Source organism: Podarcis erhardii (genome assembly GCF_964252035.2).
Source record: "Podarcis erhardii genome assembly, chromosome: 10".
Lineage (NCBI taxonomy): Eukaryota > Metazoa > Chordata > Lepidosauria > Squamata > Lacertidae > Podarcis > Podarcis erhardii.
The window spans coordinates 72,384,909-72,408,707 of NC_138500.1; the positions used below are offsets into that span (position 1 = coordinate 72,384,909).

At 44.3% G+C, this 23,799-nt stretch overlaps 1 protein-coding gene across 5 annotated transcripts in view; it reads left to right on the forward strand.

The window, feature by feature from the left end:
- Nucleotides 1-23,799, forward strand: part of CD36 (CD36 molecule (CD36 blood group)) — a 72,163-nt gene that overhangs the window by 6,206 nt on the left and 42,158 nt on the right. The window contains exons 1-2 of one of the 5 annotated variants that reach the window (XM_081879170.1): nt 7,702-7,722; nt 16,451-16,577. The exons of 2 other annotated variants lie outside the window; for them this stretch is intronic. The gene's annotated coding sequence lies outside the window, so the exon portion shown is untranslated. Of the gene's footprint in view, nt 1-7,641; nt 7,723-16,450; nt 16,578-21,618; nt 21,775-23,799 lie in introns of those variants that run through there. 2 more of the 5 variants (XM_081879173.1, XM_081879172.1) reach the window with 2 other exon arrangements.

Sequence of the window (23,799 nt, forward strand, 5' to 3'; positions counted from 1 at the left end):
CCCAACGTTCATGTTTGCTTTGTAATGAGGTACAATGCAGACTATGGTGTCTTTATGATACATGGTTTATTTACATATATATACAACCCGAGCTTATGATGGATGGGTTCACAGCATTTACACCCCAAGAGGGTCTTGCTTCTTCCATAGCCACCATCTTGGATTCCCCTGCTTGGGGAAATTGTTTTGTACTGCTGCAGGTGGTGTTCAGCCTCGGCTGGTGGTGGGGAGTCCAAGGAGATGAGTCTTCTCCTGTGTTGGGCCCCTGCCACACATCAGGTTTTCTCAGCAGTTGGGTTGTGCTTGTGTGCAGGTGCAGATTAAAGCCTCTTCTAATTGTTACATACCCAACCAACTAGAAGTGTGGTTAGGCACAGCGGTGTTCTGTTTGTTCTCCTACTTCTGCGTTTTGTTCTCAGTGAGAGAGTAAGATGGAAGTCAATGTGCATCATGCATTTTGGAATTTCTCCCATCTGTTTATTCCCTAAATCAAAGGGTGTGTGGTGAAACCTTTTAACAACACTCCACAGGCGACTAGGTGTGGCCACCACATTGAACCAAAACTTTAGTGATGGATTTTATACTTTGGTAAGAAGTTAACAATTGAAATGATATGATACACACACACACACACACACTATTCGAAGAGTCTACATTTAAAATACACCGAAATTTGAATTTAGTGGCAGGTTAATTCTCCCTCTGCTGACAGCTTTTCTGGGAAGATCTACTCCTGCCTACTTCATACTGATTTGTTTAAGGGAGGTATCTTGTTGTGCCATTCTGAACTTGATGCAGATGCAGGCAACTTGCTGTCACCAAGCACCTGGTGACGACCAGCTTTCTTTGTGTTCAGAAGCCATTTCTTCTGACCCTCTAATAGGCTGCAGTTCCAGGCCCCATGAAACCATCTCCACTCCACCCTGTAAATGTGGCTTAAGCCATGTATCATGATTAAACAGGAAAATGTGGCAGTTATTTCTCTGTTCTCTTTCTTCAAGGCCTATTCTTTCTCTGTTCTGTATCAGCAAGGATGGTGGCAAGGAGAGTGATTGATTAGTTATTTCAAAGGCTTCCATTGTCCTCCAAGTGCCTTCTAGCACAATGCTCAAGGTATCTTAGGAATTCGTCTTACAGCCATAGTTTTCACCGTGCAGTAGATCTCTCCTCCCCCCTCCCCCTCCCCCCGCCCCGAGCCACCTGAAGAGGAATGGGAAGAGATTTTAGACTGGAGGTAATCGGCAGGATAGTCACCCTACTTTCCAGCAGGGCTTCAATGACTTTGACAGTTCACTGAATGATACAAGATTCAGCAGGTGACGTTCTTTCTTTGCATTGAGATTTGCAGTGCAATCCTATGAACATCTACTTTGAAGTAAACACAACTGAGTTCAATAGTTCTCACTCCAAGGTAAGCATGGAGAGATTTTGAGCCACAAAGATAAGTTGAAAAGGGCACAAAAGTCCTGCAAAGGAGTTAAAAGAAAAGGCTGGTGGCTTGCTCTTTGTGTCCAGTAGGTTTTATAGTTCAAAAAAGACCGAGCACAACAAGCTATTTGAATATTTCCACGATTGTTGTAAATGACTGTAAATGAAGCCTATGCAAATTTTGTTAACTGCCTGCAATACTATGGCACCTCTCATATTTATATGACTACTTGAAGATTTTAAAATTTTGTTTTAAGCTCCATAAAATAAATGGGATTCAATCGTACTGTGTCAAGTCCAAAGTCGCTGTACATTTGTATGTTGGCTGTCTCTAACTGTGACTGCAAGCCTCTCGCTTTTCTTCAGCCTTGGTCTTAGGTCAGTTCTCTCACCAATAAGTTCCTTATCAGTTCAATAGTCAGGTGCTTCTTAGATAGGGCTGGATGGTGTTGTCTTACAGAAGAATTGGTACATAACTCACCCACTAAGTCACGGAAGTCTTCTCGTGGAAAAAAAAGACCTTGGTTCTCTGGTGGCTGATGAGGTGAGTTTAATTATTTTGCGTGGACAGGCGGAGTCCCCAGATCCCGAGTGGTCCCCCCCCGTCATGTGGAATAACGACTCTAGACAACGTGCTATGGGATTAAATTGGCCACAACTTTATTAAATTTCAAATGTGGGTAGACCTTGGCTCAGGCATTGGGCGTTCTCCCTCCCTAGTCCCCAGCCGGGGACCTAGGGAGCATCAGGGTTATCCAGTGTGTGTGTGGGGGGGGATGGGCCGGCTCTGGAGAACATATGTTCAAGCAGAGATAGCCGCCCCCGTTACGCCACCGCAGGGGAGAGCAATGACGACCTTTCGGCGTACAGCCAAAGCCTCCCTTCAAAAACCCCTTTAACGGGGAACCCTGATATCGCCGCCGCAAAGAGGAAGATGGACTAAAGGATTCCGCCCAAGGCCTGATACCACCAAAGTTGTGACGTTTTGCTACGGGAAAGGCGAAACCTGCCAATGCAGGGAAATTCCATTCCGGCCCTTTAACAGCGACCTTATCGTAGCAGCGCCCGCATACCTGTGGAGACAGGTTAACCTGCAAAACCTATGAAGAAAAGTTAACCTGCAAAAGAAGACATTAACTGAGGGTGGGTAGGGTGGGAGAAGCTCTGGAGCCAAGTGAGGATTACCAATTAAGATCCACCCTCTATTGTGTGGGCAGGTAATCCCTCCCCCTACCTGGCCTGGTTTCCCTGGCAACGCTTCCCCCAGGTGGGATTGGACAACTCACTGGGGTAGGCGGGGACCTCTAGGTATCCCACCTGAGGGAAGGCAAAGCCTATGCTGATGGGGCCACTCCAGATCCAGGGCTGCATGCGTCCCCGCAAAGGGCGCCCCCCGTTTTAAGTGGGGAGCGGTCATTGTTTCTAAACACATCAGTTGGATTACAGTCTTTAGCATTCACATACAAGAGGTCCCAGTGATTAACAGTGATTGACAGAGTGGAGAAAAAGCCTTTGAAGTTTTTGGGGATGGTGAAGGGGGGGGGGGCGAGGAAGTTTCCAAATGCTTAAACTGGAATCAGTGACTTTTTCTAATGTTGCCATCCCTGGGGGTGACAACAAGCTGGCTGTCACTGTCATTAGCCATTCTGGGCTGGATCCAGAGACATCAAAGAAGCGTTTGAGTTAAATGCGTTGTAAATTTAAACAGGGAAAATGGGTAGAGAAAACTCGACTCCACAGCACCATCTGGTGGCACAATGTTATATCACATACACAACGCATGTAAATCACTTTTTCTTTACCAATCTGGCTGAGTCTTTGATCTTACCATTCCTTAGCTGTTCCTGAGTATTTTCCTGTCTTGCCCAAAGGCACGTAATGGAAGACATTAAAACTCCTGACCCATTTCCGTTGGCTAAGGGGCAGCTATGTGTGCACATGAGGGAGAAATTTGCACTTCTCCTAATTTTGCAATGTAGTTCTCCAGCTAAGTGATGTGCACACAAATGCCTGTACTACGTTAAAGTGTGCATAAAAATGCATGCATTACTTTAAGTAAGGCAAATCTATTTGACAAACTAGCATTGGTTTGCAAAAATGTATGCACTGGGCAAAATATCATGTGTATACTGGAAGAAATTTGGAATAAACTGCTGGTATTCCCCCCTACAAAGTCACACTTTAAACAACAACAACAGTATCACTAACTGATATGGAATTGTGGAGAACTAAACCTAAAATTGGGGAAAAAAATGAGAGACTGAGAGAAACCAAAATGGACACATTTGCCCATTTCTAGCTGCATGTAATGGGAAGATTGTGGGTATCATTAGCCCTTAGCACCTCAATAAATATAGAGATGTACCAGCCTTATTCTGTGCTTCATGAGGTGCTGACTGCAGGGGAAAAGAGAGGCTACAACTTACTAGACAACCTCCATGCTCAGCACCAGATCACTAGAGATGCAGGTTGGTGGCATCAGGGGATCTTATAATGTGCAGTTTGCTAGTTGTAGGTTGTCGTTTTGGCTAACTTGGAGCCCCTCAGATGTATTGGGACCAAATCTTCCATCAGTTCCATCCAGCATGACCATGGCACATAAATGTGCAAGGGAGACAGTTATACCTGCTTCAAAAATTCAGTTTAATCTCTCTCTTTCAGAAGGCTGACTTAGGGCCAGTGAAACATATTGTTCACATTTCCTTTTCCAATGTTTTTGTATTAAAATGGAACGTAAAAACATTTAAAAATATGAAAGGGGTGTATTGTTGCCCATTCTGCATGCTGGTTGTTTAGTGTTTCTCTTTATATGAACTTCTGTATTCCTGCATTTCTCTGTTGAAAAGGCCATTGGGCTGCATGTTTGCAATAGCATTTGGAGACATTTTGTCCTTGTAAGTTGTGGAGTCCTTGGGGCGATTATGGTTTAATACAGATTGCTTAATGCTTATGACGTTGTATACTTTAGGAACTGTTAGGATTCCACCCCAGTGCTTTGTTTTGTCCCTGCAAAAGTTTATAAGACAGCAGTTCCCTTCTATTTAATGGACTTAATATTCTGACCTTCTTCCCGTTTCAGGGTTGCCAGGAACCATATCTGTCAGCTTTCAAGCACTTGGGTCCATTGTTTTATGTTACCATATGTTCCAGAGGGCAAAATATGTCATGGGAAAATTGTCCCCAATTATTTTTTATAAGGAAGCCTGCAGTTTAAATCTTATACAGTGGTACCTCGGGTTACAGACGCTTCAAGTTAGACTCCGCTAACCCAGAAATAGTACCTCTGGTTAATAACTTTGCTTCAGGATGAGAACAGAAACCGCATGGTGGCAGCAGGAGGCCCCATTAGCTAAAGTGGTACCTCAGGTTAAGAACAGTTTCAGGTTAAGAACAGACTTTCAGAACGGATTAAGTTCTTAACCAGAGGTACCACTGTATAGCAACCACTTGTTGGGTCACAGCCATACTTGGATGTATCCCATTACATTGTTAGGTGTTTTAAAACTAATTCACTACAGCCCTTTGGGGGAGTTATATAACTTCTGTAATAGCCAATAATGTTTTGGATGGTTGGTGGAGAATCAGCTGCAGAGGCCTTGCTTGCAGACCTTGCATGGCGGGAACATGAAGTGAGGTCTTCTTCATGGTGGCTCTGTGGTAAAACAGAAACCTGTCAGAATAGAGATAGTTCAGTATCCAAGGATTCTAACTCTATAAAATAAAGGATAGAGGGGGATGTATTGGTGGTGATGGGTAACACTGTAAGTCAGAGGGCATGCAAACTAGAAAAATAAGAGGAGTAGCTGCCTCCACAGATCACTGTGGGTAGTAATTGTAGACCCAAAAAGAATTTTTTTACTGGAAACTTTCATTTCTAAAGAGGATCTCAAGCTGGAGAAAGAAAACGGGAAGTGAAACCGCTGTAAGGAGAAGTGACTTCAATTAACCTCACAGTTTGCAAAACAGCACTCTCCTGCTCTCCATGGTCAGGATGTCAGGAGGAGGTGCAGGGTTTTAATAACCCTAATTAGCTCTGCCCCCAATAAAATTCAGCTCAGGTGTTCCCCAGGTTAGGTTGTGGTGATCTGCGTCTCTCATTGGATCAGGGAAAGGGACACAGCTCTAGTATTTTCTGTTCCATAGGCCTAGTAAACAGGTTATTTTTTTGTTCCTAAACTTGTGTATGTGTCTAATATATTTCTTTAAACATTTGTGCTCTTGCTTTAGGAGTTTAAAGATTTGCAAATGTCAGGAGCTGGAGTCAATGGTAGATTAAGCAAAGAAAAACACAGTGTCAATGAAGTTAACCAAAACAGCGCAGCCTAGTGATCCCAGCACCTCTTCCCAATGAGGCAGCTGCAAGGACAGAAGGTTCCTACCTTCCCAGTGCTCCCTAAGGCTCCTTCTCTGGTTCCTTCCCCAGCAGCCTGAAGCTCCTTTGCTTGACTCTTTGCTCCACCGCCATCATTTTTCTGTGTGTTCTAGGACAGTGTTTCCCAACCTTTGGTCTCCAGCTGTTTTTGGACTACAATTCCCATCATCCCTGACCACTGGTCTTGCTAGCTAGGGATGATGGGAGTTGTAGTCCAAAAACAGCTGGAGACCAAAGGTTGGGAAACACTGTTCTAGGAGACTAGTGGGGAGGGGAGCTTATCACAGCAGCAGGAGGAGACCCCCTGGCTTCTTCAGCAGCCTGCCTCATCTTTGCTTCTTTGCCCCCTCCTCTCCAGCTTCCTCTTCTGCTTCTGATTCTGGACTGCTCTCTTCCACAGTGTCTTCCTGTTCACTAAACCCTGTTACCTCTTCAGCTTCTGACACCGCCTCATCCTAGTCTGCTCCCTCTTCTCCCTCTGACCATTCATTGTCATCCCACCACCAATCCCTTGGCTCTGAGCCTTTCCCCCCTGGGCATTCCCTTTGGGATTCCCCAGCTGGTGCCTCTCATCACTTCATCCAGCCTCTCCATGACAACAAAGGAGTGTGTGTGTGTGTTTGTGCGCGCGCGCTAGTGCATGTCATAGGTTTCCATTTACGTGGAATGTTTCCTACACTTATAGGGAGTCATAGCTTCTCCTCCATCTACTCACATGCTTATTAAATGAGACTAATTGAATAGATGCTTATAGAATAAATCCACATTGGGATTTAACATAAGTTATTAAATGGGGCTGAAATGCAATGGTTAGTTTCAATTAGAAATGCAAATAATCTGGGGTCTCAAAGCCTATACCTATTGAGCAGGGTTGAGACGACAGTTGTATGGAGGGTACAAGCCCACCTCCAAAACCACGTTGGGGGCAAAACCCCTCCAAAGCCATACCATTCAAGGGAATCTTTTTGGGGGTTTCATAAGAGGGGAGAGGAATCCTAAAATGGTGCACAACTTATGGTGAAAGGGGGTCAGCTGTCACTTTTAGTTTGTGATGGATGCATACCTATCATGTTTTCTTCATTTGGGTCCATAAATACATAAATACTTTAGTTAGGTAACAGGTTCTGCCAAACTTATATAAATGTTTGCTTAACTGCCTGAAACTTTCTGATATAGAGGACTTCTGCTGAACCTGATTATTACCTAAGAGTGAAGGAACTTCCAGATGAGCAAGGATGATTTCTGTTAGCTGATATGCCTGGCATTATCTGTCTGAACCAGAACTGCATGTCATGTGTCACATTGCTAGCAATTTCATTGGTCAACAAATAGACCTGAAGGGGTTATATCACCAATGTGGTGCATGAGGGGGGAAAGAGAAAGGACCAAGCAACGGTAGAAGATTGGAAGAAATTTAAAGACTATCTACAGAAATATTGTAAAGTTAAGGAATGTTAGAAGGATGCTGGAATGAAGTTGTGTGGTTTTGGCAGTAAATGTTATAAAGGAGTATTTAAAGATGGATTATTAACAGGTGAGAATGTAAAGTTATAATATATTAAGATAAATTATTAAGATAAAAGCAAAAATGGAAAGGATTTGCTGAAATAACTAACTGAACTAGAATACAAAAAAGGGAGGTGTGAGGAGGTCAGGGAAACAAGTAAATGAAAGTCAAGATATGGAAAGGTTGATTTGTTTTTAATTGTTTTTACTTTTTTTTATTTTGTATTTTTTGTTTCTTTTTCTTCTCTTTTTTTTACTCTTGTAACTTTTTTGAAACTTTAATAAATATTTTAAAAAAAAAAAAAAAAGAGAAAGGACCAAGGAAGAGGGGACCTAAGACCCTCTTCACATGTTTTGACCAGACCATTAACCTGTTTGGAGATTTGATCGATCTCTCAGCGAGGGCTGGAGAGTTGGTGAGACATTCTTGTTTTGTAGTAGATATTCACATATATTGTGTGAGCAATGAAGGCTTTGAACTTTATTGCTGAGTGAAGTATTCCCTTGGGCTGGAGGGTGCCTGACTATTTCTGGGAGAAATATGTAAGATCTGCTGGAGGTGATATGATTTCCTGAGCTCTGCATTTGTGTACTAAGCATCTGCAGAAGAGAGGTGAGGTGTGGTGACCCTGTCCACTTGTCTAAGACGGTTTGATGTTTTGAACAAATAATAATAATAATAATAATAATAATAATAATAATAATAATAATAATATTTATATCCCGCCCATCTGGCTGGGTTTCCCTGGTGATATATTGTGTGCATCTTCTTTCTGCACACTAGATCCAGAAGCTTTTTCCAGCCCTGTTTATTAAGTAAACATTTAGGGAATAAGTGCTCTGTTTCATTAGCTGCTGCTTACTAGAGCTTTGGCATTTGGTGGTTTTCTTTTGGTTTTTGGTTTAGCTGTTTAACGAAAGACTAAATAGTTTCTGGGCTGTATTTCCCCCCTGATAGAATTGCCTTCTCGCTTCGTCTGATAGAGCATTATTTCATGAGATCAAATTTTGCTAGACCAAAAATGTTAGGAGTGGGGACAACGTGTTCCTCAATGTTATTGTCCCACTTAGCACATTTTCTAGTTCAGGAAGCATTGGCTTTCTGCTTCTACCCTTTCCTCTCCATCCGGTTTTCATTTTGCAAATTTCTGAACTTATGACCATGCCAGAGGACATGAAAGGGGTAAGAAAATGCTTCTGGCTTTCCCCACTTGCTCATGTGTCAAAATAGAAATAAGATCCATCTCACTCTTTCCATCTTGTTTTCTTCAGAAATTATCGATGCACATCATACATGTTTTGACACTTGTATAATGGTAAGTGTGCTCTTCTCCATATTTGAGGGCTGTTTTACAGCCTAGGTTTGTTTCCTTAAGGGTGCCTGTAAAATGTGGGCGGTAAAACAATGTTGCAAGCACACAAAAAAGCCTCTTCTGTATGTACGTGCACTACATGGGTGCATGAGGCAGGAAACGGGGAGTTTCCGACAAGCAGGGGCTTGTTGGCTAACAAAGGTTTTGCCGTGTCCATGTGATGTATGAAACAATCCAAAAGATGGGAAATCTTGCAGTGAGGGCAGCAAATATTGTACCCAAATCACTTCAGCTAATTGTGTAGTGGCTGGATTGCAAGGAAAATTAGCATATTTAGATTGGCATTACTTTAACCCATAAAATAATAGGCAGTTAACCTAGTCACCTGCAGTGGTAAGAATTTCCTCCAGGTGACCAGGAAGAGCAGAGATTTTATCTTGAGGATGGTGCAAGTGCATGAAAATTTGTAGATTAACTATGCGTTCATTACCAGTAACTTTACTTGGATACTTGGACCTATTGCTCCATGATTTCTGAAGGATGAATGTTGTTAAGAGGCCTTATCGCCCCAGCACTTATCTGAATGTTTTTCTTATTAGTCTTCAGGCGCCTGATAAAGAATGCGGTTTGATTTTCTGCAGACCTCATTGAATCTGTTCCCTTCTCTTTTGAGCTTTTAACAACAAGCAATAATGCCTCTGTGTTGCTTTCTGTCACATGCTTGGAATTTGATGATTAAGAAGAGCCAAGTCAACATGTCTCAATGATCTCTTGAGAAATATTGGCCTGTCCTCCGATCGTTCATTGCCACTTCAAGAAAATATCCACAGTGCTTCTGCTTCCCCCATGAGCTCCAAACTCTGACAAAGTGAAAAGGGCCTTGCAGCCTGGGCATACTGTCAACCGAGGGACTGCTGAATGGGTTTCTCCTTATGATCTCTTTAGGTTACTACAAATTGTTTTAGCTGTGGAAGCATTTTCTGGGAAGGAAAATGTTAAGTTCATTCATGAGGGATAAGGCTAGTCACATTGGCTATGTCCTCCCTTCACTGTCAGAGGTCCTGTGTCTCTGAATACCCGTTGCTGTGGTCCACAAGTAGGAGAAGGACTGTTGAGCTTCCCGTTGGCTTCTGCTGGCCTCTGTTAGAACAGAATGCTGGACTAGATGGGCCTCTGCTCTTAGAGACCTAGTCAAAGCAGTTTTTCTTTCTTTGCCTGTTTCATGCATGCTGCATGTCTGTGCTGAAAGCAATTCACAATTTAAAGTAATATAACTTTATATGGTCTAATGGACAGAATACAGAATGAAATCTGGATGGGTAGAAAAGCTCCTTCAGGTACCAATTCTTGCCATGCAATGGCACATGGCTCCAGCCAAAGTTCAAAGGCTGTTCAATACCCCCAATAAAAACACGTGCGTTGAATAGCTGTGGTTGATAACATATCTGTCATTATGGTCTATGTTAAAGAAATCAGCTTGGGTAAAAAAGTTCCTCCTTTAGCCATCACAGGTAAACAGCTGTTCCTTCTTGCTGAAGACATAGTACTTGCCCTGTTTAACTTGCTCCTGTATCCAGCAGGAATGGGCAAATCTATTAGTTTGCTTTCTTTTGCTTTCTTACCTTTCCAGTCTCAAATACAGCTTTTTTACATTTCCACATCAGTTTATTTTTTAAAAGTTCTCTGGAAGATTCACTGGTATTTTAGAGCAGTTTTCCTCCTGTATGCAACTTTGCTCTAATCTTCGTATTTTTGCAAAACATGATGTATTTTTGTGTGCATGTCTGGAGAACTGCCTTGGAGAAGGGTAAATTTAAAGGGATTCAGTTGCCTATTGTTTTGGAATGTGCACATTAGGTAGGTTTGCCTTTAAATAAAACCCGAATTGAATTTATCCACCATCCCTAGTAGCCACTCAAGTGTGTCAAAGCAGTGTCTGTAAGAAATACAGGTTCTCCAGACTATTAAGGGAATGTGGTCTGAACGTTGCCTAAAATCCCATATCTGCTGGTGGGAACTTTGTGGGAATGGCCTTGTTTGTTTTCACTTTGGGCTATTCTGTGGCAACTTGGATTCAACAGGAATAGGTTGCATGTAGAAACGTGTCTTGCATATTCAGAACGTTTTCCCATAGAACGGATTATTTTTATTTTTAAAAAATCCTGGCTCTATTAGCACTTGATATGGGAGGGCTAGAAGCCTACCCTGCCTGCTCTTGACTGGGAATGGGCAAATAGGTCAGTTTCTCATTTTTCTAGTCTTCAGTTTTCCACATTTCTGCATCAGCTTGCAAATTGATTTTTTAAAAAGTGTTCATGAAATTTCATTATTTCAGTGTGAGTTTCTCCTAATATTTGTATGCCTAATGCATACAATTTTTGCAAAGCTATGCTCCCCAATTTTGTGCAGTGTTGCATGTATGTTTTCACTAATATGTACATGGCTATGCACACTGTACCTCGGGTCCAGTATTGGACCACTTTGACCGGATATCCCCAGCCGATGTAGACAGACTCCTCTGAGCTGGAAAGCCCACCACCTGTCCTCTTGACCCGTGCCCGTCTTGGCTGATTAGAGTGTGTCCAGACAAGGTGTGGGCCCCCCAGGGGATATCAACAATTTGTCCCTTGGCACCGGGACATTCCCAGGGGAACTGAAGGAGGCAGTGGTGCGCCCGCTCTTAAAGAAAACATCATTAGACCCTTAGATCTACCCAATTACCGCCCGATTTCAAATCTTCTGTTCCTGGATAAGGTGATTGAGAGAGCGGTTGCTGAACAGCTTGGTGGGTTTCTGGATGAAACATCGGCTCTGGATCCATTCCAGTCCGGATTCCGCACTGGCCATGGGACCGAGACAGCCCTGGTCGCCCTAACAGATGATCTCCGCAGGCAGCTGGATCAAGGCGGGTTGGGGCTGCTGACTCTTCTAGACCTGTCAGCAGCCTTCGACATGGTCAATCATGAACTCCTGGACCACCGCCTTGCCGACGTGGGGATCCAGGGCACAGTCCTTCAATGGCTGCACTCGTTTCTCTCTGGTTGGGGACAGAGGGTGGCGCTTGGGGGGGAATTGTCATCGCGCCACTCCTTGGTGTGTGGAGTTCCTCAGGGTGCAATACTCTCCCCGATGCTTTTCAACATCTTTATGCGCCCCCTCGCCCAGGTTGTCTGGAGTTTTGGGCTGGGCTGCCACCAGTATGCTGATGACACCCAACTCTATCTGTTGATGGATGGCCATCCTGACTCAGCCCCAGACACACTGATCAGATGCTTGGAAGCTGTGGCTGGATGGTTACGTGGGAGCAGGTTGAAGTTAAATCCTTCAAAGACAGAGGTCCTTTGGCTGGGTCGGGACGATATGGGATTGGGGGGGGCAACTCCCATCTCTTGTGGGGGCGCAATTAGTGCCAGAACCATCCGTCAAGAGTTTGGGTGTAATCTTCGACACCTCCCTTTCCATGGAGGCGCAGATTGCAGCTATAACAAAGGTGGCATTTTTTCATCTCCGCCAAGCTAAGCAGTTGGCTCCTTACCTCTCTCGCCCTGACCTAGCCACTGTGATCCACGCGACGGTCACCTCCAGACTTGATTATTGTAACTCGCTCTATGTGGGGCTGCCCTTGAGACTGACCCAGAAACTCCAGAGGGTGCAGAATGCCACGGCGAGACTCCTTACGGGGTCCTCGCTGTGAGATGACATTCACCCGGTGCTATACCAGCTGCACTGGCTCCCAGTGGAGTACAGGATCAGGTTTAAGGTGCTGGTTTTAACCTTTAAAACCCTATACGGCCTAGGACCCTTGTACCTACGGGACCGCCTCTCCTGGTATGTCCCACAGAGGAACTTACAGTCTTCAAACAAAAACATCTCGAAGGTCTCAGGCCACAGAGAAGTTAGGCTGGCCTCAACTAGAGCCAGGGCTTTTTTGGCTGTGGCTCTGATCTGGTGGAACGCTCTGTCACAAGAGACTAGGGCCCTGCGGGACTTGACATCTTTCCGCAGGGCCTGCAAGACAGAGCTGTTCCACCAGGCCTTTGGTCAGGGCGCAGCCTGACCCCCCTCCTCTGGCAATCTGCACAGAATTTTGCTTAATGGTTGCCATCAATTTGATTTGAATTAATTTTTATAATGAAATGTTTTTAGAATCATTGGATTATTTTGATTGTTGTTAGCCGCCCTGAGCCCGGCTTCGGCTGGGGAGGGTGGGATATAAATGAAATTTATTATTATTATTATTACCTCAGTATGCACATTTTTTATGCATTGTTTGGCTGAAGAGCTGCATTGCAAAATTCAGAGCTGTGTGAATTTTAAAAGGCTTCCTTTCGGTTTGCATCTTGTTTTGAAAAGTGCAAATTAGGTAGATGCCTTTAAATTTTTATTGATTTATACTTATTTATTAAATTTGTACACCGCCCTTCACCCATAAATCTCAGGGCGGTTCACAGCATAAAAATACAAGATAAAATCACAAGATGAAGTGATCAAATTTCTGTACTGATGACCATTGTTTTATTATTTTATCAAAGCACAGGTAGCTAGTATGTTTGGGGGACTAAGGGCTGCAACATCATAAGTTGTTGGCATTTGTCTGTCTTGAGGTGAATGGAGTGATAGCAGCACCAAAGTGACCTCCTTGGGGCGCAAGGCTGGGCAGTGTGCATGGAGGTCCTGGGCTGCCCACACAATAACCCACCCCCCTCAGCCTCACTGATGTCGTCCAAAGGAAAGCAGAGCAAAATGTTTGGCACCAGCTTGGCTGCAGGAGTTGCCAGAAGGAAGCGTGCAAGGCACCACTCAACCATCTTAGGCACTCCACTTTGGATTTGTGTAGGGTTTACTCCTGAGTCCTTTCTTCTCCTGAGGATGTCCCTGGGCTGCCTTCTCAGGTGGACAAGCCCCATCTGCCCCTCAGTTTCTTCTACTGCACATTGAGAAACCACCTTCTTGACTGTTGGACCCACTATTGGTCTCCTCTGCTCAATCCACCAGAGCCTTTATTTGCATGCAGGGGGAAGTCACCCCGGGTTTTAGACCCATCAGCTACCCTCCCCTGGTTTTAGCTGGCCAGTAGAAGCCACTTTCTGGGGTGTGGCCTGCTGACAGCTTCTCAGAACCACAGGTGAGAGCTGAATCCGGGGTGGGGAACGTGTCCCCTGCCAGAGGTACTACTCTTTCCCTAACACCCCATATACCCCATGATACGTTCGTGTGGCCAGAGAATAGAAACAGGCATGGTAAGAACTGCTGTTCTCAAAGCTGCCTTCCAGAAGATCTTATCAGCTTTTCAACAGTATTTTAAGCCATTTTATTGCTCATTGTTTTGTTTTGTGAGACAATTTGGGGGCCCTGCAAAACACTTTTGGTATCACCATGAGGGATCTCCAGAAATATTCATCTTTTTCAGAATAAGACTATTTTTAAGTGACAAGCTTGGGGGAGCCTTGATGGCCTTTGCCCATTTTTTTAGGGGGTCAGATACAGCCCACAGGTTGGTCACCCCTATACCACGGAATGAAGTTCATTCCATTTTAAGCAAGGAAGTTTTATCCTGCCTTTCAGCAGAGATGCTTTTAAAGTAGCTAATAAATCCAGGCAGTTGAAGTAACATATGTTAAAATAGCATAAAAACAAAGCAGAAGTAAATTGTAAAAGCATAGCAATTGTATAAAATCACGAGACACAAGGTTTTTAAAGGTGATAAGGTTAGGTCAGCTTTCTTGGGGTGAGCACTCTAGAGGTGTGACTGCAAGTAGACCCCTTTCTTGGTTGCCAGCTGTTTCTGGAAACTAGTGCTGACCTTCATATGCTCCCTTCATCCTGTTTGAAATGAATTCATTGTCCTGTTTGCTTCATATCTCAAAGGGAATGCAGTAACAGGTCTTCTCACAGTTTTCTGACAATTCATTGCTTCTCTGATGTTTGCAGAAAGAGTCAACTTCCTTTAAATAGAAAAAAAAAAGAGGTGGGTGATTAGAACAATATAAAAACAGACAACACAGCAGAGATACCACAGGGCTAGGAAATTGTTCCTCTCCCCTGAACTACAGAAGTGGACAGGGGTGCCAACTTGAATAAAATATTTTGGGGGGAGCAACATAATCCATCACAAGTAATGACGCATGCATGCCATTTGGATGGCAGTGCCCATCAACTTGGGGCTGCCCTCTCAAATATTTTATTGGCGGGTGAAGGGACCTCAGCCCCTAGGAGTTGGCTCCTATGGAAGTGGATTTTTTTTTAGTAGTTGCCATTTCCTGGTCGATAGCCCTCAAACCCCATAGCCCTACAGTCTGTGGAGTCTTCATTATGCACCCATCTGGACCTTGTGAAGCATCAACATTTAATGACCTGCCAGTTGTTTGTGATATAATCACAATGTGAGATACAGCTTACAAGCCCTGGCTGGTCATAAAGCACATGACTGGTGGGCTGCCTTCAGATTGGTGAGTCACACAATTTGTGTGTCCATACTGGGTAATCACTAGGGATGGGAAAATGTGTCAATTTTGATGTTTCCCAGTTTCTCATTTTCCCCCAAGTTTAAATTCTGTTCTCCAGATTTAGGCAAGTTTGTAGGGGAAAAGGTGTCAGTCTGCTAAATGCAGCATAGCATAGCATAGCGTTAATGTTAAAAAATGACAATATTGCCAAGCAGTCGTATTAACTTTGCAACACTGACTTTCAGACATTGTGTATGCAACCATGATAGAAATATAATGGTGTTTATTTGGTATCCTGGGTTTAGCTGTTCTTTGTCCAATGTAGGAAACAGGGTGCTGAACTGCCTTTTCTCTGACCAAGCAGAACTCTTGTGTTCTCATGATCTGAGTAATTGTTGAGCATGTTTGTTATGGCTTTAGACATGATGGCCTGACAAGTCCCTGAGCTGGCTGCACCACTGTAAATCCATGTTCTTTGGGTTCCTAAGAGGTCTCTTGAGCTAGGGTGTTGTTGTCTTTCAAGCTACCCCAGCTGTTTCCAGTTTGGCACCCTTATTTACGGAAGCAAAACTGTGGTGTGTTTAAAATTGGAAACAGAATTTCAGAAGGGCAACTGTGCAGATTTAGGCAGCTGTGATACCATGTATGAAATAACCTTATTGAGTGGAGTGATGGTGTATCATACACAAAACCATAACTAGAGAGAAAAGCTTTATGTCCCTTTTCCTTTTTTTAAAAAAAGAGGAAACTCCCTCTAGAACCAAGGGATCTTGTGACTTTGCTTTCTTTAAAAGTCTCTCTTGCTGTCACAGCCTGAGCCAGCTTTGCTGGCATGCTTGCTTCTCCCCACTCCGATGCCCTTGCAAAAGTGTGGCTGTAACCACTGCTTCCTGAGAGGGTGTGTCTGTTTGGGAACAGGGATGTAATTACAGGGAGCGGTTGCTTGTCACACCGCAAGCAGGCTACAAGACCTTAAGGTCTGGAGCAGTCAGTTCATTATGCTTTCATCTCATTCCCCCCCCCCCCATATAATTTCAAAAAGTGAAGTTGAATAACGACACCCCCTTTTCCCAAACAGTCTCATCTTCAGTTGCATTTTAACTGAATGCTTAAAAAAGGGCAGAAGAGAGCAGATTGTGTGCCAGCCAGGCTGAGAGAGGATCGTACAGTGTCTCTGTCAAGACATTTCTCTGTGTTGCTGTGCCTTCCTTCCTTCCATTTCCTCTTATGATGCATCCTTTGCTCCCATCAGATCTTATCACTCTAGGCAGAAATCTCTTCCTTTGGCAGCTGTTCAAGCAGGTAGGTGAGTGGCTAGCAAGTGTGCTGCTTTAGCCTGCTCATCTGGTCTGAGCAGGTGTGCCTCCTCTTTCCTTGTCTCTCAGTGCTGTTGTGGACCAGAGTCTCCCGGCAAAACTGAATCAGCCTCCTTGAAGGAAGCAGCAGCTCCACAGTTCTCCTCCGGTGTGAAGTTAGTGGAGAAAAGGAAGAGGACTGGAGACAATCTTGCTGGTGGGTTCTTAAGAGGACACTGTAAGGAGGGGAAGGGAGAGTGTTTACTTGAGACAGTGGTAATGTTCTCTCTGTAAACAGAGAGTTGGCTTGGGACCCAGTTGCCTAAAGGATCACCTCCTCCCACGCACACCTGTGTGGCCTCTCTGGATGCTCTCGCCAAAGGACACGTGGCTGGTGGCTGGTGGCAGTTAGAGAAGAGGCTCTTTGCAGTGGTAGGACATGGCTGTGCAATTAACTTCCAAGACTAGCACTTATGGTGAAGACCTTTTCTAGTCTTCTAATCTTTTCTCTCTTGAAACATTTTATAGTAATATTTGAAGATCTTTTGGGTGTTCATGGAATTCTTAAGGTGTATGATATTTTGGTGTTCCTGCTTTTATTTGCTGCATATGGTTTTCTGCTCTCTTTTTTCAGTGGTTTCAGATCCTGCCTGGAGAACCTTTGGGTGACATATAAGCATTGGTTCTATCCAATGAAGTTCCCCTGTTTGTGCAAGGCATTTACACCATGGAATGTCCCTTCCCTCAATTATCTGGAACAGATCTGAGGATGTATAGGGAGAACATGGGGAAGAGAAGGGACATTCTGTTGTACAAGTGACTGTCCTTGCGCAAACAAGGTGACTTGGGTTAGATACAACATACTGTAATGAATGGAAATGGAAAAGAGAGAGAAACATCAAAAAGGTTCTCTGGTTAAGTGAACATCTGGGAAGGAACAGCTGGACCAGAAGAACCTATGCTCACTGCTCATGGACCCGGCATACTGTTTTGACACTTAAAACAGACTTTTCTACAACTTTGTAATATCTTTGACAATGAAAAATTGCTAATTTTACCATTGTGAGCACTCCTGACCTATTATTGCCTTTGCTGAAATTGTGGAAGCTCCTTCTTGTTTTTAAAGTACCAATTTCCTTCCATCCCCATATTTAGAAAAAATAATAATTAATGAAGCTTTAGTGGAACTGTTTAAAGGGTAAGTGGCTGCAAATTTTGTTTTGAATGTGCCCAGTCTAGCTTGGCTGTGGGTTTGTAGGAAATGGTTCTTGAATGATTTCCATGGTTGCTCAACCATTTGCTCACATGTAACATGTGCTTTGCTTGGCAAGGTGGAATATTATATCTGGCCTGTGGGCAAGATCCTTATCTCTCCTGTTGCCCATGGGCAAAGATTGGCAGCCCCACCTGTCAATCTGATGCTGACTGAATTTTACAAGGGCGATTCAAAATTAAACTATGCATGGCGTGTGGCACTTTGAAGGCCCAACAATCTATTGATCATTGGGGCTTCAAAGCACTGTGCAGGGCTCTCTGCAAGCCCTGACCATCTCCTGATTTGTCTGTGCTCCCAAAGAGCTACACAGGGTACTCTACACCGTGGTGCAGATTAGCTGATTGGTAGTACTTGCAACCCCCTTTTTAATAAGTAATGTCTTTGCATCTTATGTATGACAGGGGGATGGGGCTTTCCCAAAACTCTCACCAACTCAATGGCAGACTAATTAGGCCCACATGGAAGAAGTTCTGCACTGTTGTTTTGTTCACTGGGGGGAGGTGATGGCGTTCCCCCCCCACATCCTCTTAACCCCTTCTTACCAATGCCTAACCACCACACGAGCAATCGCTCGCCGCCAATACTCTCATGTCTGAAACCAATCCCTTATCCCCTTTGCTATATCCATCAGCCAAATATTTCCAGCATCTGAGAGATGCACGCCATCAGCCAAATATCATTTCCCGCATCCGAAAGATGCACACCATCAAGCCAGTAGAGGGCCTCACAGTTGAAACGTATGCCCAGGTGGTCAATGACCCTCCCACCCAGGGCTGCCACTCTACGCACCACCACCCGATCCAAGGCTTTCCTAGCCCTATCTATGGCTATCGGGCATCTGCAATCTCTCCAAACCCGCCTTTTCATCAACGAGGCCCAAATAATGGTGACGTTTGGGTAAGAGGCCTTAAGTTCCTCAAAGTCACTAAAGATATGCCACATCAAGTCGACTGCCTTTCTGTAAGCTAACTCATTTTCGCCTAATTGGATAACTAAAGCATCGGGGGGGGGGGCTCCACTGCCGCTCTGGCCCTAATAGCGGGCAACATTTTGGCCCAGCGCATTCCCCTCCGAGAGATCCAAGGTATATAAGAGGGCGAGCACCCTCTGTGCCGGCCCTAAATAGGGAAGGCCACGCCCCCCAGCCAGCCAATTGGCTGGCTGGGGGGGGGGGAGACATGGCCAGGATTCCCCTGCTCTCGCGGGGGCTGAAACCAGCCCCTGCTCATGTGGGGGTGGAGGTGAAGCCCGCAACCCCACCTCCTGGGCAGGCCGGAAGTGGCTTTGTGACAAATGAACAAAGTGCCTAAAGGAATAAATGCTGTACCAACCATTTGCCATATTAGGCATCTCAGGTGGATAGAGGTCTTTTTTAAAATATGCCTGCCTTGTATCTTATCCTTTTGTTTTCCTTGATATTTCTGGAATATGTCCATTTTGAAAAGGAAGACAAATGTTTTCCAGCAGCGTTATAGAGCTACAAAATGTGGTGGTACTCAATTTGTCTAGTTGTTTTTAAACTGAATTTCAAAATTTTAATTTACGAAGTGGTTTACAATAAACAACAAGGTGAAACAATAAGCAGGATCTTCTCCCCCCCCCCACAAAAAAGAGACTAAAAAGGCAAGAATCATGGAATAGGAAGGAACTCCAAGGGTCATCTAGTCCAACCCCCTGCAATGCAGGAATCTCAGCTACAGCATCCTCAACTAATGGCCACCCAACCTCTGCTTAAAACCTCCAAGGAAGGAGAGTCTACCACCCCCTGAGGGAGATGGTTCCACTGTCAAACAGCTCCTACTGTCAGAAATATTTTCTGTATATTTAGTTGGAATCTCTTTTCTTGTAACTTGAAGCTATTGGTTTGAGTCCTATCTTCTAGAGTAGGAGAAAACCAGCTTGTTCTGTCTTCCATGTGACAGCCCTTGGCTATTGTCTGTCTAATCTTGTCCAGGCTGAACATATCCAGCTCGTTCAGATGCTTCTTATAAGACTTGATTTCCAGATCCCATCATCTTGGTTGCCCTTCTCTGCACATGTTCCTGCAGAAAGTCCCAAGTTCAACCCCCAGGTGGGGCTGGAAGAGAACCTTGTCTGAAAACCTGGAAAACCACTGCTGGTCAGTATAGACCAGGCATCCCCAACCTTCAGCCCTCCAGATGTTTTGGACTACAATTCCCATCATCCCTGACCTGTTAGCTAGGGATCATGGGAGTTGTAGGCCAAAACATCTGGAGGGCCACAAGTTGGGGATGCCTGGTATAGACAATGGCATGCTAGATGGACCCAGTGAACTGACTCAGGGGTCATCCAGACTTCCTTTTGTACTACGCTTTCCAGGTACAGGTCTGTGATACAGTGGTAAAACACAGGTTTTCCTGGGGAGAGCACTGGGAGGGGGTAAAAAGCCCCACTCCACTCAGACATGGAGCTTTAAAGTCTGGACCTGTGCCTAGAATTGCAACACAGAAGTAAGTCTAGGTGAGTCCTCTGTATGAGACATACTGGAAGCCAACGCAGTTGCTGGAGAGAAAAGGTATGTTAATTGAAGCTTTGGAACTTTCTTCCAAAGGGCCGTCCCACAAAGAGTGCATTGCAGTCATCTAATCCGTGTGTTATCAAGGTGTGATAACCTCAGTTTACCTCAGTTGTTTGGAGCATGAGTGATTCTGGCACATGTTCGGAGACTTCACTGCTCCATCCAGATCCAATGAAAAGGGAAATGGCATTGGAAATAATCAGCATACTGTTGGCTGGATATTTCAAACTATGTGACCTAGAGGAATCTCATGGGTGGGGAATATCAGGCTTGGGAACTGAAAGATAGGGCTGCAGTTTGGCTCTGAGCAATCCCACAGCCACAACCACAACCTTTGCTGGTCCGGCTTTACAACTTGTGCTTTTGTATGGCTGTGATGTGTCCTTGAATTCTGATAAGTCTTGCTGTTCTGGATAGAGAGGAGTATGTGTTTAGGCTAGAAAGTAGCCTAAAATTCACATTTGTTTCTCTGTCCACATTTGCTTCTGCTCTTCACTGGCATCTAGACTTAGGAAGGTGGCCCTCAAGCTGGCCTAGAGGCTTCATAGTAGACAAAATGGTACCCTGAGGAGGACCAAAGACAACTCCAATAGGGTGTCAAAATAGCTTCCTAGTGCTGCCTTCTGAAACTTACTGTCCCATGAAGCTGTGCCCTTCAGCCATATCTCCAAGTGATTTCAAGGGACCCTAGAGTTATCAGACTGCCTAAATCTCTTGGGAGGTGCAGGAGAGATCACAGTTCTCTGGATTGAAGTAGCAATTGTATGCTAACACTAAGGAAGACTGACTGGGTGGGGGAAAGCCTTGACTCGGTTGGTAATGGACCACCAGGGAACTGGAGGGATGGCAGCCGTGTTAATTTTGTGTAAAGTTCTTAAGCTTCAGACTATTACCAAGCCAACTTTTCAGTACAGCAACCTTGCTTTCCCGTGTGTCTTGTGCTCTCAGTCTTCCCCCCTCTCTCAAGTAGTAACCTGAGCAGGCTTTCGTATACTGAGTGTGGAAATAAATATTGTACCTTCCCTCTTTGTTTACCTCCCATGTATATTGGAGAGGATTAGTGAAGTATTAAGGTTAATATCTGTGAAGAGTTTTGTAGACCAAAAGTGCCACATAATTGTTGAGTGTGATTAGTGAAATTTCTTCATTCAAACCTGTTCTCCTGGATTGTCCAATCCAATATATACTTGATACCTTGCCTTTTGGTTAAAGGCCACTGTACTGGAAGAAGAGAACTGGATGCAGTGTGAGTTTGTCTTATTCCACCACCACCCCTGCTGTGGCCGGTGCTTGTTGTGAAAAGTAGGGGAAAGGGTTTACTGTCCTGACTTCTGGCAGTAAGTCTTGATCTCTGGAGACTGTTCAGCCACTCAGGCATTTAAGTCTCTGCAACTTGCCTTTTTTTGTCCCTACTGAGGCTGATGAAAGATCAACGGACTCTTGGAGAACTGGGCAGTCTTGTCGTGCCCTAGGTTGCTATAGGGTTGCTACAGCAACCTAATTTCTCTGTGAATAAGGGCTCGGCAAGCTTTTCTGCAACTCTACAACTCCTTTTGGCAGGGCTATTGAGAGAGAGAAGTTCATCCATTCTTCATCCAGGTTTGTTGGCATCTTCAGGCAAAGATGGTGCAGGCCCTCAACTAATGGATAAGCTTTGTAGTGGTCTTAGATGCCAAGGGGCTATGTGGACTGGGAGATAGGTGTCAAAACTCATCTAGAAAGCTAAATTTCTAATGAAAGGAAACTTCACATGTGAGGACTCCTAAGAGAAAATGTTAACTTGTGTGCACGTAAACGTACATATAACTTTATGTGCTCCTCTTGATACTTGGGAATAGGTGTATTTTTTATGTCAAAATATTGTTTGGATTTGGGCCTGAAGGTAATCATGTATGCATTAATGTTTTTTTAATTACTCTAAGAGGTCAACAAGTGCCAATAGATGCATTCAAATTCTAAGTTTTAATTTGTTTCTAATCCGATTGAGCTAAATGACTTCATCTAATTAATTTCTAAAGCTAATGAGTGTATGAACAAGTGGCAGTCTTTTCTATCTTTGTGAATCTGTGGTGCTGCAATTCTAAACATGCCTGCTACAAAGTTAGTACCATTTTGAAATCTATGATTGAGCAATGCAAAGTTTTCCCCTTGTTTCTAGTTTTATTCTCTTTCCAGCCTTTCTTCCTTATAACTACATAGTAAATTTAAAACATGTAATTTGAACGATGCAGCTAGATTACCATCTTAAAAAGCGTTTTCACTCACAGGAAAGCGTAAAACTAGGGAGGGCAGAGTCAATCCCTTGTATTCAATATTTCTTTTGCATATGGGAGGGTCACTGCAGGAAAACAATGACCTGGAAATATTTTAGGCATATTGCAGTGGGATTTTTTTAAAATAACGGAACTATGCAAAGTCAAGTAGAATCTGACTGGAGAGAAATGACTTTGTATGTATGGCCCTATCCTCTTGTGGACTCTTACGGGTTTTCAACATTGTGCTTTCCAGTTGCTGTGGACTACCAGACCCATAATCTTTGAACATGCTGGTTGTGGCCAATGGGACTTAGAGTCCAGCAACTTCTGGTGGGCCGCCACAATGGCTACATCTGCTCAAAGGGTTCTTCCAGCGTCAACACTTCTTATTCTTGCAGGTGTTTCTCTTCCCCCCCAGTGTGTTTCTATCCAATGATGGTTTTCGTTACTGCCCAAGTTAAGACACCTGATGTGCTGATATTGTCACACGCACCCAACTTTGTGCCACAACCTATTCTTTCCAAATAGTTTCCATTTCCTTGGAATCAAAGAGGTTAAGTAGGAGAGAGGTCAGCATAAAGAAAGTGCCCTTTCCTGCCTTGCATAAGCAGAAGTGCTTTCTCTAAGACAAAACCTCAACCCCTCCTGAAGCCACAGGGAAAGTAGCTGCACCTGCGAAAGGGCAGCATAATCTGCACACAACACTCCTTGCAGGTGGGTGGAGGATCCAAAGACAGGGAGCCACCAGAAAGGAAGCCTGTCCATGTTAGGGTAGCCAAATCTGTCAATTTGGGTTTCTCACTTTTCCAATCTTAAATCCAATTCTCCATAATTCTGCAACATTTGGTGATAGATCTTTTAAAATCCTTGTGAATACCTCCAGTTACAAATGGGATCTGTTCCAGAGGTCTGGCCTCATCCCAAGGAATTCGCAACTAGAGGACCGCTTCTGCACATGCGTGTGGAGCGTAAAGCCCTTCTGCACATGCGCGCCTGCGAAACCTCGGAAAAATACTTCTGGGTTTGTGGCGTTCGCATCCCAAAGTTTGTGTATCCAGAGGGATCTTAACTCATGGGCAAGTCGATATGAAAGGAAGTGCTCCTTCAGATATTTAGGTCCCAAGATGTTGCAGGTTTTATATATCCACATCAGCACCTTGACTTGGGCTTTGAAATAATTTGGCAGCAGGTGCAGTTTGTTCAATGCCAATAGTATGTCTGAGTTTGAACAGTTGTGCCCACTAGGATGCATTTTGCACAAACTGGATAGCCTTCAAGGCACACAAACTATGTTGCACTGCGTAGCAGCAACTCACGGGCCATTTGCCAGCCCAGGTGACTTCAAGAAGCTGGTTTTCTCCCTCAACTC